Source organism: Paramisgurnus dabryanus, chromosome 20, assembly GCF_030506205.2.
Source record: "Paramisgurnus dabryanus chromosome 20, PD_genome_1.1, whole genome shotgun sequence".
Classification (NCBI taxonomy): Eukaryota; Metazoa; Chordata; class Actinopteri; order Cypriniformes; family Cobitidae; genus Paramisgurnus; species Paramisgurnus dabryanus.
This window is the reverse complement of record NC_133356.1, coordinates 5,515,044-5,533,342: the sequence shown is the minus strand read 5'-3', so window position 1 is coordinate 5,533,342 and position 18,299 is coordinate 5,515,044. Positions and strand designations below refer to the sequence as shown.

Below are 18,299 nucleotides of genomic sequence, written 5' to 3'. Positions count from 1 at the left end.
AAACTCTAAAGGCAGAAAAGGAATGCAAAATTCCTAAACTAACAAACTTTGGTTCACTTTCATCCATGCCTGTGGAAGAGCGGCAACTGCCAAACGTCGTCCGTGATTCGCTTTTTTTATACGTCAAAGAAGGTAAGCAAGCAGCTGAAGTTAATGAGTTAAGCACTATTTGGATGGTAATTGCAGTGTTTCCTATTCCCCTCTTGTGCGTGCGCTCTCTCTCTCTCTCTCTCTCTCTCTCTCTATCTCTCTCTCTCTCTTGCTGTGTGCGGCACCTCAACAGTGCATGAGTGAAAGAATTAAAAGTTGGCGTTGTTTTCCATGTGCGTTCCTCCGTGCACTTGTCTTTTCATGTAAACGTCAATAGATGTTACAGAGAAGACGGCTGATCGAGTTTATCATGACTTAAACAAAAGGTTGGTAGTGTTTTCCTACACACACCTCCATCCCTATGGTGCGGTATGCGCGCACGTTCTGTGTAACAGTGTATTCTCTCATATTTTTTAATTTGCGCTGAATTATCAACACTCTACGCAATGGTTTATCTACATTAAACAACCAAAATACCATGGTTACTGTAGTAAAACCTTGGTTACCACAAAATAACTATGTTTTTATATCATGGATTTCAAAGAGCATAATTAAACCATGGTTACTGTAGTAAAACCATAGTTTTGCCAATAGTAATCAATACACCAAAAAAACATGGTTAATACACTTTTACCACAAAAAACACGGTTAATTTTGTAAGGGATGTGTGATGGGTATAATATATCACATGCTGATAAGATGCATAGTTCGAACCCAGGTGAAAAAAAATTCTATTAAAAATATACTTTAAAAAAGTGTACTAAGTATATTTTCTAGATTTTGTACTATTTTCGTCAAATCCAAGTATAGTTAAGTGTACTCAATTATGTATTAACTTCAACTTAACACCTATTTGATTACACTTCAAGTGTAAATAGTATGCTAAAATGGAACAACTTTTTTTAAACTTCAAGTGCACTAAAATACACTCCTGAAAATCAAGATTTATGAGTAATTAAGCACACTTACAGTACAATTGCATTGTATTGCAATTTTAATGGAAATACACTTAAAAAGCCATTGCAGCACAAATTATAGTTGTGTTTAAGTACATTTTGTGCATACTGCTATCATACTTATAATTAGTATAAACTATGTTAATTTAGTATGCCTCTGTAATATTTCAAGTGCTCTACAAATGCACTTCCTAACTATTTTTAGTGCTTTTAAAGTGTCCCACTATGACAATAATAATGTTTTTAAAGTGAATTTCAATTATAACCTAAACATCATAGACACGTACTTTCAGTGCAATATTATTATAGTGTATTTTTTATATTTTAAGTATATTTAATTTGTACTTTTATCCCCATTTTGTTATACTTAAGCATGAATATTGCTGTTACACTACAAGTGTATAATATAACAATTCAGTTCAAATGCACACAAACAGATTACAAACTGCATTTCAAAAAAGGATCTTTATTAATGACACAAAAGTAACACACAAAACAGATATTGGCAAAATGGGGAACCTTAAACAGTCGACTTTCTTTGAAATGCCGGGAAGAGAACAATTGCGAACAACTTGTACTATATGGACATCTAGCTCTGATTTGAACTACTGGAGGCCTTGTAACTGGCATTGTTGCACTTCCTCCGTAGAAGGTCCCGGATCTCTGCCACCTCGATGTTGGGGAATCACTCCCTCACTGCATCTGTAAAACAGGAAAGAGACATTTCAATTTCAATTTTATTTATATAGCGCTTTTCACAATTTGTAGTTGTTTCAAAGCAGCTTTACATTAAAAGAAGCAGGGGAAATAGAAAAATCGACAGACAATATAAGTAGCAAAATACAGCGGCTATGAATAAACTTTACAAGTGAGCAAATTAATAATGTCTCGTATACAAGAGGGTGCTAAGTTAAGCCAATGTTGCTTGACTCCCCGCGGTTAAAAAAACCCTAGGAGAAAAACCTCAGGGAGGAACAAAAAGTCCTAGGAGGAAAAGATATACACATATATATATATATATGGGATGTAAACGGATAAGGAGATTTAACGGGTTCCGTCTAGGGCTGCACGATAAATCGCATGTGTTTGTCAGGCGCATCTCCTCAGTAATGCCGGTTCCTTGATTAGTATTAAATCGCCATCAGCTGTTTTCAGATGGAGCAGCTTTAACTACAGAGCCGTAGTTCCCTGACAAGCTGGGCCATATCGCATACATATCGCAGCCGATACGTCCGCGATAATTAATGCGAAATTGCCCCGATTGTCAGTGAACTACGGCTCTGTGTAGTTAAAGCTGCTACATCTGAAAACAGCTGATGGCGATTTAATACTAATCAAGGAACCGGCATTACTGAGGAGATGCGCCTGACAAACACATGCGACTTATCGTGCAGCCCTAGTTCCGTCGGTGGTCAGGCATCGGCTGGGCATCACGTTGAAGGGCAGCCAGTAGTAGGGCTGTCAAATTTTAATTCGAATTTCGAATATTCGTCGAATGTAAAAAAAATATGCATATTCGAACGTAAAACTTTGCATTCGAATTTTACCTGTGTCAGGAAGCTCACGCAACGTGATGATGACGTAACTGACGCGGAATGTTATACAGAGCGTTAGCGGCTCAGCCAACTATGCGGAGCCAAGCCAGCGTTATTCATTTGAAAAATAGCAAGAAAAGACAGTGGGGATTACGAGTCGGACAGAATACATATTAAAAGGGCTGTGTGATGCTGCTTTGGTTTTTGGAGCATCAACTGGAATTCAACCGCAAAGTGAAACTAACTGAGATGAATTATTGTCGTCTGCTTCTAAATGCAGTTTTAAAGTTTAAAATAACTGATCAACACGAAAGTGCCATAATACAGCTGCTTGTTTAAGCAACATTAAAACCATATGGGCATCTAGTCCACACCGAAGATGAGAGAGTTGCAATGTAACGCCGCGGTGGCTTTATTTTAACTGACTGGAAACTTGACTTTCACCTGGACATTTGATATGCAAGTTTTTCATCAACATTATCTGCGTGAAATATAAACATGATGATCATCTGCCAACTCGACTGTTTCGGCACGTCCTCTATTAATTACGGAGAGTCTGCTTTATTAACGGCTTCGCTCTGCGCGTAAGTTAAACATTTCTGTTCTGTACTTTATTACTCCCATATATTTCTACATATTTTCAACCAAGGAACACACAAAATATAATATAAGTTGTTGTGAATAGCGTTTAAGCTTGACAAAATTTAAATGACTAATGATCTTTCCCACTTATTTTGGCTTAAATAAAGATTCATTTGTTTTTATACTTTATTAGAAACACGTACTTATCTACTTATATAAAATGCCCTATATTAATATGCATTGTCTATGTATGGCATTCGTTTTGTACATTTACAGGTGCACAACTATACTGGTTAATTTTGATTTCATTAGTAGTGTTTATAACATTCGTTTTAACAAAAAATATGCTGTGCATGATTATATTATTGGGGCTTTGTGCTGCGCCCTCTTGTGGGCTTTTAGGAGTATTTTCTCCAAGATAAAGTAGGTCTTTATAATTCGAATATAATTCGAATTTTATTATTTTTCAAGGACGAATTTCGAATGTACTTGTTCAGCCATTTTGACAGCCCTAGCCAGTAGATCAGTGGTGTGTTGACCTCCACGGCAGCCAGAACTGGTCTGTTTGTCTCAATGTCCTCGGGTTTGAGGACGAGACAGGGAGAGAGAAACAAAACCCTATTAGCGTAGGGGCCATTCACATGTAATGCAGTGTCACACAGTGTTGTGTTTTAATATCTGCTCGGTTCCAGACAGGCTAGCTATTGCGGCATTAGTAAATTACCCAGACGAGTTATGTGAATGCTTTGTTCCGTACAAGCTAACTTTTGCGAGATAAGTATAATTTACTAGACAAATTATGTGAATGCTTTGTTAAAGAAAAAAAGTCTTAAAGAATAATTCCGGTATTAAACACTTTGAGTCTCATTTCTGGTTTGTTTTGGATGAACTACAGTGATGGTCACTGAAATTTTGACAATGGGTCGTGTCTTGACTTTTTAACTTGTTTAGAAGCGTCTCTTGACTGCTTCAGAATGGAAGTCAAGGGCCATGCACAAACATGTCATTAAAACAACACTTAACGTTCATTTTCAAAACTGTGCTACTCACAGAGTGGTTTGTGGTGTTCGTTGATGATTAAAACAAATATATCAGAGCAATGTATGATTTCAATCCGTGTTATTTGCTATAGTGGATCTATTTTTTCAGACACCTCACAACCACGTATATACTTCCGCTCTATATTTGAGTCTGAAGCGTTAGCACACTCTTGACCACTTGATGGCGACAACCACTTTGCCTAACAAGGATGCTGAACGGAACTTGGTGTCTAGCGTATAGACAGTCACAATCGAGCTCAAATTCAAACCTAAGGCTGGTCACTGAGCCATCAAATATGGGAAAAATTTGTGCCCTACTCCGAGGGCACAGTTGCTCTGCTCATGCTAGCCTTTTGAGAGAAACCGAGCGAAAAACTACAACCAGATGTAAACAGACCCTTTTCCATTTCCGGCGGCAGAGTGATATATCAGCGAGCAATGAGTCTTCCAAGAGAAGTCAATGGAATTTTACAAAATGCCAAATAAAACACCACAGAAACTGTATTTCGCTACACTACTTGTTTTTAATCATCAACGAACACCAAGAACCACTCGGTGAGTAGCACCCCTTACGAAAATTAACCATGGTTTTACTACAGTTAAGACCAAAAAAACCATGGTTACTGTAGTAAAACCATAGCTACCACAAAATAACAATGGTTTTGACAACCATGGTTTTCAAAAACCATAGTTAAACCATGGTTAGTGTAGTAAAACCATGGTTTTGCTCATAGTAATCAATTGACCAAAAAAAACATGGTTACTACACTTTTACCACAATAAAACCATGGTTAATATTCGTAAGGGACAGTTTTGAAAATGAAGGTTAAGTGTTGTTTTAATGACATGTTTGTGCATGACCCTTGACTTCCACTCTGAAGCAGTGAAGAGACGCTTCTAAACGAGTCAAAAAAAGACACGACCCATTGTCAAAATTACAGTGTCCATCACTGTAATTCATCCAAAACAAACCAGAAATAAGACTCAAAGTGTTAAATACCAGAATTATCCTTTAATGGAGCATTTCACCTGTAGAAACATTAATCTTTATTGAAAGTGTCTCATATTTGTAGTGGAAATGTAACATACATTTCGAATTTGGTGCCTATTTGACTAAAAAAGGGGTGTTTGTAGTCTCACCACCTCAACAAAGATATTGGACTTCCTTCTTTCAATGATGCAAAATTATAATTTTTTACATCATTGAAAGAAGGAAGTGCAACACTGAAATCTGTATTTCTCCTGTCTCAGGAAATGATGCATGACCATTCAAAAACATGACTGGGGTTCTAAAGATACAAAGCTTAATACAAATGGGTGAAGTGTCCCTTTAGATTTAAAGTGATTGACTGTGTCTGATTCACAGATACCAGTTGGCAAATCATTTCAGAGCTTAGACACTTTTGATATTCTAGGGAAAATTAAGAGACCAGAATTTTGCGACCGCAGTGTACGTGTTGGATTGTATTCTGATATTAATTCTCTAAGATACGAAGGTGCTGGGCCTTTTAAGGTTTTATTGGTGATTAATAGTATTTTTAATTGTATGCGATATTTGACTGGTAGCCAGCATGACATGGGCATGAATTAAAACAATATTAAATTAAAAGATTAAACTTAACTTACATCATTTTTACACAGAAACCTCTTCAGCGTCAGCAAGGTCGACCACATGGTACATGACCTCTGTAAACACAAACATGGATAGACATCATATTAAAAAAGAAGACAATCATACAACTTTAAAATATATTTTGACTCCAAGCTTCTTTACAACAACATCTAACGTTAGTTTATCTTAAACTTAAAGTGAAGCTGGCTTGGTTACTAAACAGAATAAAGCTATTAAAACAGGCTTGCAAAATAAGCAGCATCTATCAGAACTTACCTACAGCAATGAGCTTTTAAACAACAGAAATCGTCTAAGGTTATCGTTTAAAATAGCAGAAAGAGCCATTTGCTACAGTTAGCTGAACATCTCCAACACAAGTAATCTTGCCGTTTTATTTTTAAAGTTTTAAACATCGAATTGATTCGTTTATCAGGCATTTTGCATGTTACTTTGCTCACTGAAAAACCGCATGTTCAAGTTCCTAACGTTACTGTGTACAGTGTATAACTTACTCTTAATGTTTCCTGTGTGTGCTTTAAATTAAAACACTTCTCGCATAAAGACAAAAATAATCACAGTGAAGAACAAAATAGGAACAAATATGGAACAGATCTGCGCGATGTAAAGGAATGAAAGTCAAACTTACATCAGCCGTACTGTTTAGCATGAAAACGAGTCAGTAGCGGTTTGAAAAATGCCGTTGATCCTGATTGGTGGGAATGAATGGGTGGGTGCAGGTGCATTCTGGGAATTTGAGTCTTTTGCCCTGGCGTTGGTACTGCTTTAGCATGCTGCTGTAGATGTATTTTGACTACAATTTCCAAGTTGCATTGGATGTTTTTTTTTTTTTCATTATTTTGGATCCTCTGCTGGCACTTTATGTACTTTTTATAATCTGCGTTTTCACACTGATTTGTTCTTTATACTTTATCAATAATAAAAATATTAAATATTTTTATAAAATGTATAACGTTTACAAAACATGTTTAGTTGACAAACATGTTGACAGTTATTTTGAGTGATGCTCAGATTTTCTTAAATAAAAAAACCTTTATCAATTAAATTACATTAGCATAATAATACATGTATTTAGTAAACACACTTGTAGATATATAATGTTTTTATGTTATGTGCTGCCTTGAACCCCCCACCCAGCTTTGAAAACAGAGACAGCAACTCTGTCATTAACCCTTCACACCTCACAACCAGCACTCCTTACAACCAGCTGTGAGGATTCCTAGAAACTTCCACCAGTATACATCCATATACACAAGGTTTCTGGATGTTTCACGAGTTTACTTCTGAGTATTACGTTTCCAAGCACTCTGCCTCATTTATCTGGCAAACCTAAAGTTTAGCAGGGATTTCCCATCCGTATTTGTCTGGATACAGCTCTTTTCATGCAGTGTATAGCCTACATTTTATTATTCTAACGTATTTTATGAAAGTACTCTGATATGCAACTAAAAATACACTTATTTTATAGTGTACTGTATAAAGTGTACAGAAGTCACACTTCTAATGAAGTGAGATCCTAGTATGCTAAAAAAGTAAATTAACAATTAATTTCCAAAAAATATACTTCCCATAAGTATATTGAATTGTCACTCTAAGTATGTCAAATTTAATACACTTAAAAAAAATAAACTTCTATACAATTTAAAATACATTGACAACAAAGTACACTTTCAAAAAGTACATTTAAAAAATATTTTAATTACTGGTAAATTAGTATACTTATTTTTTGGACTCTTAAGTTGAACTTAATTACATCTTTTTTTAAGTATACTTTCAAAAAGTACATTTAAAAGATAATTGAATTACTGGTAAATTCATTATACTTATTTTTTGGACTCTTAAGTTGAACTTAATTACATATTTTTTGAAGTATACTTTCAAAAAGTACATTTAAAAGATAATTGAATTACTGGTAAATTAGTATACTTATTTTTTGGACTCTTAAGTTGAACTTAATTACATATTTTTTGAAGTATACTTTCAAAAAGTACATTTAAAAGATAATTGAATTACTGGTAAATTAGTATACTTATTTTTTGGACTGTTAAGTTGAACTTAATTATATCTTTTTGGAAGTATACTTTTAAAAAGTACATATTAAATACTCTTTAAATTAAGTACAACAAGTAGAAGCATACTTGTTTTATACTTCATGTACTTCAATCATATTTCTAATACACTAAAGTATACTACTTTTTTACCTGGGAATGCACTTTAAGCTCTGGAAAAAATGTAAATACAAAATGAATAAATGTAAATGCGCAATTAATCTGGACTCTTTCCCATGTGTACGCAGAATGGACCCCTGACCTGCACACTGATAGAATAGGGCACCGGCAGTCAGCCAATGTGACCCAGCAGCCGTCTCATCTTCATTACATCCGAGGCTCGGGCGAGACAGAGGCGTGGGCAGATGGGGAGGCTTTTTAATTGGCTGGGTTGATGGAGGAAGCGTTCCTGTTGGCGGTGTATGCGAGACATGGATCTGATGGAGTCCCAGGTGAGCACGAGGGGCCAGGAGCTTTTAAATCTCAGAGCAATTTAGGAGGCAACAGAAGCGAGCGTCTTCGGATAACAGAAGAATTGCCACTGCTTACCCAGGCGCCTATTAGCTGCCATTTCTCTCTCCGTTTCCCGCTCTCCATCTTTCTCCGGCTCGCATTTCTGTTTTTCTTTTAATCTCTCTCTCTCTCTGAAAAGCAACACGAGCCGTGAAAGAATAATTCACAAACGCTCGGGAAGCAGATATATTCACGGGCCTCAATCATTCTCGCTTGCCGACGTGCGTACGCAAGCTCTTTTCTGCCTATCCGTTTCTCACGCTCGTTCATTGGTTAATTCTCAGTGTAGTGCACAGGATGCACCTTGACCTGATTGATGAAGTGTCTGGTTGGGATGAACCTGATGGATGAACCGTCTGGGTTCTTTCTCAGTAAAAAAAGCCAAACAGACTGATAGCTCGAGCGGAGTAAAGAATTGAGCTGGGCGTTATGCGAGTTGCCTCCAATCCAACAGACACTTTAAATCTGAGACTAAAGTCTTTTTCCCCTTAGTGTAAGAGATAAGATGAATCATTTTTGAACTTAGTCATCCATAAACAAGGAAAATTATTGCTAAATTATTTTTGAGCTAAATACAAAGCAATTAAAATGCATTAAATTAAATGCTATTCTACACTCTTATAAATAAAGGTGCTTTGCGGTGTGATAGAAAAAAATATTTTGTCATGGGTAATATTTTTTATTTTTAAAGATAAAAAGTCTATTTTTATTTGTCCTTATGAATAATTGTATACACTATTTAAAAAATGCTGGGTTGCATTGGGTCATAAAGGGACAAACTGTTGTGTTAAATTAACATGACCTCACCAGAATCTGTGTGTTTTTTAACGTAAGTATAGTTGAACCACACATACATTTACTTATGTTTTAATACACATTGAAATGTATAATATCGATGTTTTGACAGGACTAATACGTTTATTATTTATGTATTAACAGCTTTACAGACATACAGATTTGTACGCATTCTTTTTCCTAAATATTAACACTCTGGGGTCAACTGCGGCGCGGGCGCCGCAAACTCTTTATTTTTTAAACACTCCGCAAAGAGACTTAAATTACTCTGCTGATTTTGGACATACAGATATGATTTATACATCATTTATACATCAGTAACATTCCTGTTGAACATTCCTACAAGGCTCATCATGTGGCTCATTATGCAACTCTTTTGTTTACTGAGCTGTCAATCACTGATTATTTAGGAGCTTTCCCACCTCCAAGCATACAGCCTTTCCCAAGCAAAAGTGTTTTAGAAATTGTAAATCAATATATTGTTTTATGTGAATGAGTAGGTCGAATGATTTTCACATCATTTTGAAGAAAAAACTTTAGACTACTAGATCCTGTTTTGAAAAGTCTTGGGAAAACATGTTTAGAATGAGTTTTGTGGACTTATATCAGTGACTTAAAAATTTAGCTTTTTCAAAAACCACGCATAAACATTTTTTTCTCAAAACACAGTTCATACATGTACATACATGTTGATTATATAATATTGCAGCCCAGTTTGTGCTGAACACAATGTTATGAGACTTTTGCCATTAATATGTTTTCAAGCAACTGAAAAAAGCACAAATGTCAGTGCATGTCAAAAATTCCCCAGGGCCCTCGGATTGGGCCACGGACATTGGCGTTTCTTACTCATATTAATGACGTGTTTTCTGTTGTATTTTCTGACTTATTTACAGTTTACACTAGCTAATGAAATGTTCATGATATTCAGAGAATGACTTAACATTAAAACTTTTAAATGAATTTCTGTAATTGTTTAACCATTTTAGAATATTTAGTTTGTTTGCAATGACACACAAAAAAGCGTTTTCTCCTATGCATTAATAATTACACTCAATCACAACATAAATTTACAAAAGATTATTTTTAATTTTTTTCATTTGCTGTAATCCACATCTTTAAAATTCATACGATTGCGAGGAACAGATCCAAATTCAGTCTTTTGTCCAGCGATCTTGATCCCATTTTTTATCAGCGGCCGTAAACGTATGTATTTGAATTACAATATTGCGCTTCAACAAGATTTACGACACATTGCTTTACAGCAGTGATATCAAACGCTCATTGGCTCTTGCATGCTACGTCACAGTTTGTGACATTGCCATCTTTCCGTCGATGTACACTTTAAATTTGACAAAGAGAAGCTGAATTAATCTTGGATTAATAACTTTAATATAAATAAATATTTCTCTGTACTTCATATACTCCAGAGAGGACCGCGGTCGCAGCACATCATCACTTTAACTACTTTCTGCTTTTGAAATTTCGCCATAAATAAAATTGTGCTTACACTTGTCTGTCTGTTATGCTTTTATTTCTAACAGTACATGATTTTAATAAACTGTTTTGGGTAGATTTAGGGGAAGGACTGTATTAGTGGCTTAAAATATCTTTTTAATTCTATATTGTTTCTAAACTTAACGTAATTTTTGTCCGTTATGTTGCATAACATAACAGGAATACATCTATTTAAAAGTACAAAAAAGTATGTTTTGTGTATTTGAAAGTTACGTATTAATACCAGGGGCCCTATTTTAATGATCTTAGCGCATGGTCTAAAGCGCATGGCGCACAGTCTTAAAGGTTGTGTCCCAATTCACTTTTGCTAACTTCATGACGGGAAAATGGTTTGTGCGCCTAGAACACAGTCTAAAATGGTTGTTCCTATTCTCATATTGAGTAATGGGTGTGTTTTGGGTCTAACGTGCAATAAACCAATGAGAGACCAGTGAGAACAGTGAGACCAGGGTGTTAAAATGAACCAATACAATTTTTATATTGGTTTATATTGGTATATTGGCATTTTTTAAAGTGTGAGATAAAATATTTATACCTATACTTTTTAGCACTACTGTAAATATTAAAACAAGTTTCCTAAGCTATAAAGAAGCTTCCTCAGAGTATTTTTCTCTATGCTAACATCAGTTCTTTGTGAAGTTTCACTCCGTAGTATCTTTCAAAGTCTTGCTACTTTATAATTCACTTGAGAAACCCGGAAACGTTTTAAATTCAACTCCTCTCTGTACCTTCGCCTTTCTCTTGCGAAGCGACAGACAGCGAGAGAGATGTTGTCTGGTTTTCTTTCACCGACATTGAAATTCCTCTCGTTCGGCGCCCGGGTTTGCTGTCACAAGCCATTTGTACTGAGGCAATGGAAAACAGCAATCAAACACAGTGCAGGGAGCGTTGCAAATTAAACCGAGCAAATGTATATGGATGTGAAACAAGAGAAGCATTAGAAGGCCCCGCCGCTATGCCAGAGATGCCGTGAAACTAGGAGCCTTCATTTAAAAAATTCAATGAACAAGCCCACCAACTTACCTCCCCACTGGGAGAGGGACAGCAGTTACCTTGACGACCACAGTGAAGTGCTTCTGGAATAACTGGAGAGCTGGGCCTTTGGTTATTAAAGGGCCGCTCCTCGTGTCCGTTTTGAAATACAGAACAATAATGCACCGGGCAGAGACCGCTGTGCAATAACTATTATATAGAACTTAAAAAATCCAATAAATAACACAATCCAATCAAACGCAAACAAGTGCTATATATAAAGCACACAGTCTGTGTGAATGTGTGTTAAATATATATGAAACCAAAGACGCAGAATTCTTACTGCGTGCTGCATTGATGCACCTGCGGGCCTAACAGAGAGATTTATGCACCACAAGCTGGTTCAAAAAGATTTGGTATTAAAAGAAAATCTGTTTATACTTTTAGTCTCAACTCCTTATGAAGTTACAGTTCTTCATCAGGTCAAACTAACTTTAGAGATTAAAGTGTAAGGAGAGGTGTTTTATCTTCTTTGTTTTATTTCTACGTTTCTTTCCAAGCACAGGGAGTCTGAAGGGAAAAAAACTCTCTGATGAGGCTTTATAGGATGTGTCACGTCCACGGCTACCAGTTACGGGAGATACCAGGTGTTTTATTAAACACACATGTTTCTAGAAAGACTACATAGGCAGTTTGGTTTCTCTATCCGTATGCTGGATTCATATCTGGAGAGATGCTAACATTTTGCATGAGGATTTTAGATTCAATACTTGTTATGCGTGATGCTTTGGGCAGCAATTTAATGCAATGATAGATTAACGATAATAAATATTACTCAACAATGTTTTCTCCCAGCTGAGCACTCATGCGGTGATGCTCAAAACTGTATAACTACAACATAATTGCAGAGTTACAGCAGTGTGAAATAGCAAGGGTGCGCCCTGGCACAGCTACACCCATGCATTTGGGTACATCACTCATTTACACAACTGTGCTGATATAAATGGCATTAAAGGGATAGTTCGGCCAAAAATGATATTAAACTCATGATTTACTCACCCCCAAGCTGTCCGAGTTGCATATGTCCATTGTTTTTCAGACAAACACATTTTCGGATATTTTAGAAAATGTTTTAGATCTTTCAGTTGATTAAATGTAATGTTACAGGGTCCACGACCTTCAAATCCAAAAAAGTGCGTCCATCCTTCACAAAATAAATCCAAACGGCTCCAGGATGATAAACAAAGGTCTTCTGAGGGTAATCCGCGCAGTGTTGTTGTACAAATATCCATATTTAAAACTTTATTAACGTAAATAATTACCTTCCGGTAGAGCCGCCATCTTAGACTCAGGAGAGAGTATTAGCGTAGTGTACGCACTTTTCTTAGTGACGTATGACAAATTCGGAGGCTGGGGGCACAGAGCAGCAGCAGAGTAATCTCCGTAGGCTGCGTAAGCTCTCATCCTGAATGCGGACGCGACTAAGATGGCGGCGCTACCGGAAGGTAGTAATTTACGTTAATAAAGTTTTAAATATGGATATTTCTACAACAACACCGCGCGGATTACCCTCAGAAGACCTTTGTTTATCATCCTGGAGCCGTTTGGATTTCATTTGTGAAGGATTGACGCACTTTTTTTGGACTTGAAGGTCGTGGACCCCATAACTTCACATTTAATTAACTATAAGATCTAAAACATTTTCTAAAATATCCGAAAATGTGTTTGTCTGAAAAATGATGGACATATGCAACTCGGACAGCTTGAGGGTGAGTAAATCATGGGTTTAATATCATTTTTGGCCGAACTATCCCTTTAAGTAATGAATTTATGTCTGTGTACTGTATGATTTTGACTAACTGACTAGCTCATACTTTGATCAATCCAATGACTTATTAATAAGCACTACAGTAGTGTATAGCAGTGTTTTCCAATCCTGTACACCAACAGTACACATTTTGGATATCTTTCACATCAGACCCCAATATTTCCCATCTTGGAGTCTGTACTCAGGAGCTGATGAGTGGATTCCGGTGTTTTGAATAGAAAGAGTTGGAAAATGTAGTTGGGAAACACTGGTTTAGAGAATGTGTGAGGTGATATATTCGCCACCTTCTAGCCCCACTAGAACAGGAAATTGGCGGAGCACATATCATGTCGTCATCTTGGCAGAGCTTCAATGCACGTCATTCCCGGATGACCAAAAATGGGCAAAAAGGAGGAACCACGCCTACCTAGCTTGATGGTAGAAACAGTTGTGCCAATTAACCTGTCATTCAAGTGGCCACGGGCCTTGGGTTGTTTGTCCAACTGCATACACAGACATCTGCAGATCTGGGCTGAACCCTTTTGATCGGCTATAAAATCTGAGAACAGGAAACAATGTTGCATTTGCAGAAAATCAATGGCACCCTGGAGTCCGTTTACATGATGTCAGCTAAAGAAATCTGAGCACACTGTAACTTTAGCCATACCGGAGGAAACGTTGTGAAAGTGGAGAGCAATCCCATCTCCTCATCTTTGCTTCATGCCTTAGCGACCGATTGATTCATTTAAGACATTGACAGACTCTTCTGTCCACACACCAGGATTTCTCAAACCACAATCGCCCACTTATAGAGATAATGGCAAAGCTGTGCCATCCACGCTACATTTACTGACTCCTGTCTAGACCAGATCTATTGAGTATTGTGCTTTATCAACTCTTGCTTCGCAGATTTAGCATACTGGAAAATGCATCTCATTTTCACACCAGAAATAAAGCAACACACAAGGATTATGCAGTGATCAGACAAACCCAACAGCGGGCAGAGGAGCTGTTAGTAGTGTGAACTAGAGACAAGCCTTACAGAAAGTTTAATTGGCTATGCTTTACCATCAGCATTTTTATTTAGGAGAACTTGGTTCTTGGTTATTTCTTAAAAATTTTAATGAGAGAGACAACAGGGTTATAAAATGAATGTGGAAAATATAGTTCAGATCATTTGGTTTTGTAAGATTTTGATGAGACATGTTTAAAGTCATACGGGGTTGGGGGGGCGGATCTGATATGCTTCAAGGGCAAATAAAGATGCAAGTAAGTTTTCATTATTGTGTTCTTACAATGCAAAGATAAAGTTAAAATGATACCTTATGTAAAATGTTTAATATTGAAATCTATATTTACTATATTGTATGTCTCTGCTACTTTCTGGTCCTTTCTCATCACAAAATAATAATTTCTACCCATATTATTATTTGATGTCAATTTATTAACCCCTGCTGACTGTACATGTTTGTTGACAAAGACTTGGGGTAGTTGCACAGATATGGATACAGTTGATGCATTAGCAAATAGGATCCGTGTACATTGTGGCCAACAAATTTTCCTTTTAAATTAGAAAAACAAAATCGGCAATCGAGTTGTTTCTGGACTGTCAATTGAAAATAGGAGAACCAAAAATCGGAAAACGGCATGTTTTCCGTTTTGTTGTCGTTGTTGTTGCATTTATTAAAGAAAATGGAAAATGTAAAAAAAAATAACAGTATGATTTTACTATAGACAGTTTCATCTGAAGCACGTGCGCTGACGCGATACACGTCTGGATCCGAACTTTACTTCCAGTTCCGTTTTTTTTAATGTTCTGACTAGTTGCTAAACTGATCTTGTGAACAAATGCCTCGTCGAAAATAACAAATGTTTTGGTTTCCTAGGTAATCTATGTGTTGTTTTTTTGCTTGTTATATAAATAAACTACGTTTAAAGAACTTTGTAGTTATTTATTCTTAGCGGAGTTTACCGGAAGTTATGTGCGGACCACGACAGCCGCTTGTTTATGTTGTTACTGCTGAAACCGTCTATAGTTAAATTGTTTATGTGAAAAACCACGATATGAAATGCATTCATTTTTTATGAACTGGGTGATTTATTAATTCTGCACAGAAAGTGTGATAATGAATCAAAAGGTGATATCCTCACTTTCCCTTTGGCAGCGACCAAAGCTGGATAAAGTCAAGAAAATGGCGCTGTAGCAGCAGGTGTCTGAGAAAGTCCCTGGCTGCTGGAGATGCCGCCATGAGATTTATTTATTTATTTATAGGTTTATTTGATTAGGGACAGTATAAAAACATGATAACAGTCAGAAGGCTTTAGAAGTGCCTATATTTTAAATCCCAATTTTGGGTATTTTTGTTGTTTTTTGTTTTCTTTAATCAATGCAAAAAATGGAAAACATGTCGTTTTCTGATTTTTTTTGTTCTCCTATCTCTAAATGACAGTCAGGTAACAACTGGATTCCCGATTTTGGTTTTCTCAGGGTTCTACCGCCTTAACTAGGTCGTAAAAAAAAGATTTGCTGCACAAAAGGCTGTAAAGTGCATCTTGGAGAATAGCATGGACACGCTTCACAATGCGAGCGGGCACGCATGTCATACGGCCAAATGAGAGAAAGATGTGTTCCGGATCGTCAAGAGGATAACTAGTAGCCAGCGGATAAAATCTCGTTGAATAGCGTGGACGTGTTCACACCGCGAGCGTGCACGCGCGCCACACGACCAAAATGGTCCGTCAACTGTCTGGAGGATAGCCAGTTGATAAAACGCGTGTCCGTGAGAACTGTAAGTGGACTTATGTTTTGCATTTATTTAAGCCTGTTATTGTGTTAATTTATAGTTCTTGCAAATTTGAAGAAAGTTAGCTGGTGATTTTTGTTATTTGAGCAACCTGCTAGTTGGATTGCATTTGCCTGTTGATTCGATATAATTACTGAGCACTCTTGCTAACGTTATGTATGTGCATTATTTACATGCTACAGTAGTTACACTCCTTTAAGATAATGTAATTAATAGTGGGTAATAATCAATTTTTACAATATTCATGCTATCTATCATCGTTCGTCAACATCTGCTTCAGTTTATTGACCCTTTAGAATCTGTTGAAAACATTTCATTCATTAATAATCTAGTATGTGTTCATTTTCTGTCATAGTTTCTTCAAAATTAAGTTTTATTTGAGTGTTTTAAAGGTGCAATTTGTAAGATATTTGCAGTAAAATGTCCAAAAACCACTAGGCCAGTGTTATAAATTTTGTCCAGCTGATTACTATCAATATCTGTAATGTTTTCAACTACTTGTAAACCGTGAGAAAATTGCCATTCAAAACATTGACACAGGGCAGTGCAGTCTCCTGTTAATATCCATGTGACCCTTTGTCACCGCCTTTACTTACGTAAAAACAACATGACAACAGTGGTCGAGTTCGAAAAAATAAAATCACATATAAACTTACATAATGAAATAAACGATGTCATCAAACGCAACATTTATAAGACTTGATTACCTTATCTGTCAACGTGATTTCTCGTTCGCATCTGATTGATGCCCATCAGCGTTTGAGTTAAAGACTACAAATCCCATAATTCCACGCTGCTTCAGAGCGTCATTAAACAACGTCATTGTTATTGATATGATCTGGCGCCATCTAGCGGCGCAGATAATACAAATTGCATCTTTAAATAAAATCTTTTCATTTTCATCATGACGTGTACGCCCCGCCACTTTGATTGCCACGCCCACCCGTCCAACCCTACCACCCAGGGTTTTCAATTTTTTTCTATCAAATTTTTTAAAAAGAAAAATCTGTTGGCCGCCAAGTACAGGGACCGCAAATAGACAGATGTTTGAGATGTGTACATCTGTAGAGTTTATTCGCTGAAACATATGAATGTGAAATCATAAATTATTACCATGTACACACTGACTGTGAGGGGCTTAACACCCCTGCTGTCAAGTGGGTCGTTTTACTAAACAAACAGCGCTATGAGAAACACTGAAGTAGATAATTGCAGTTCTTATTAGACACTTCAAGACTACTTGGACGCCGTGCCAAGATCTTGAGTTATACAAACAGGTTTCTGATTGCTAATGAACAGATTAACCACATCAACACATTCAAGATCGTATCTTCAAAGGTAACCTCTAACACATTTACATTTGAGCATTTGGCAGACATTTTTATCCAAAGTGACTTAGTGCATAACAAGCTCTACATTTTATCAGTATGTGCTTTCCCTGTGGATCAAACCCACAACTTTTGCGCTGCTAACACCAACTAAGCTACATGAACACAAATTTATTCAGTTCCAAAATGATTAAACGTCGGATAATTCATCTTATTAAATGCGTAATAAGCTCAGCATGGTTTTATGGCTAACATCAACCTGCTTATTTTAAAATAATCATTGTTTAATAGTCATCGGGGCACAGATGGGCTGTGAAGGGTGTTAGACAACACGTCAGGGTTTTGTTTATCATTTCCAAACTTATTCGCAATTTCCATCCATTTGTAATCTCTCCCCAGCGCGCACAAACGCAAACACGCTTTCGAATGAATCCACAATGGATAATTTTCCGGCTGGTTGGCCAGAGGTCGGCGGTGTGTAAGGGAGCAGGACTCTCCTCCGCTGGGTAATGCGAGCGACGAGCCTCTTATTTACCTGCGGCTAACAATATCGTAAATAAAACAAGGATGTTCAATCAATCAGGGTACACAAGCATGATCTATGTTAATAGATGCATGCGTGTGCACGAGAGCGTGTCTACCCTCTGAGGTACATCAATGTCACAGTTCCATTATAATGTG

General features: G+C 36.8%; 2 long non-coding RNA genes across 2 annotated transcripts in view; one reads left to right on the top strand and one right to left on the bottom strand.

Moving 5' to 3' along the window:
• LOC135786627 (uncharacterized) overlaps positions 1 to 18,299 on the top strand; it is a 480,312-nt gene that overhangs the window by 31,189 nt on the left and 430,824 nt on the right. The window lies entirely within an intron of this gene.
• Positions 1,493 to 6,455, bottom strand: LOC135787529 (uncharacterized). The gene is made up of 2 exons (XR_010547090.2): positions 5,830 to 6,455; positions 1,493 to 1,748 (listed from the first exon to the last, which is right to left on the bottom strand). It is a non-coding gene; the product is annotated as an uncharacterized lncRNA (long non-coding RNA).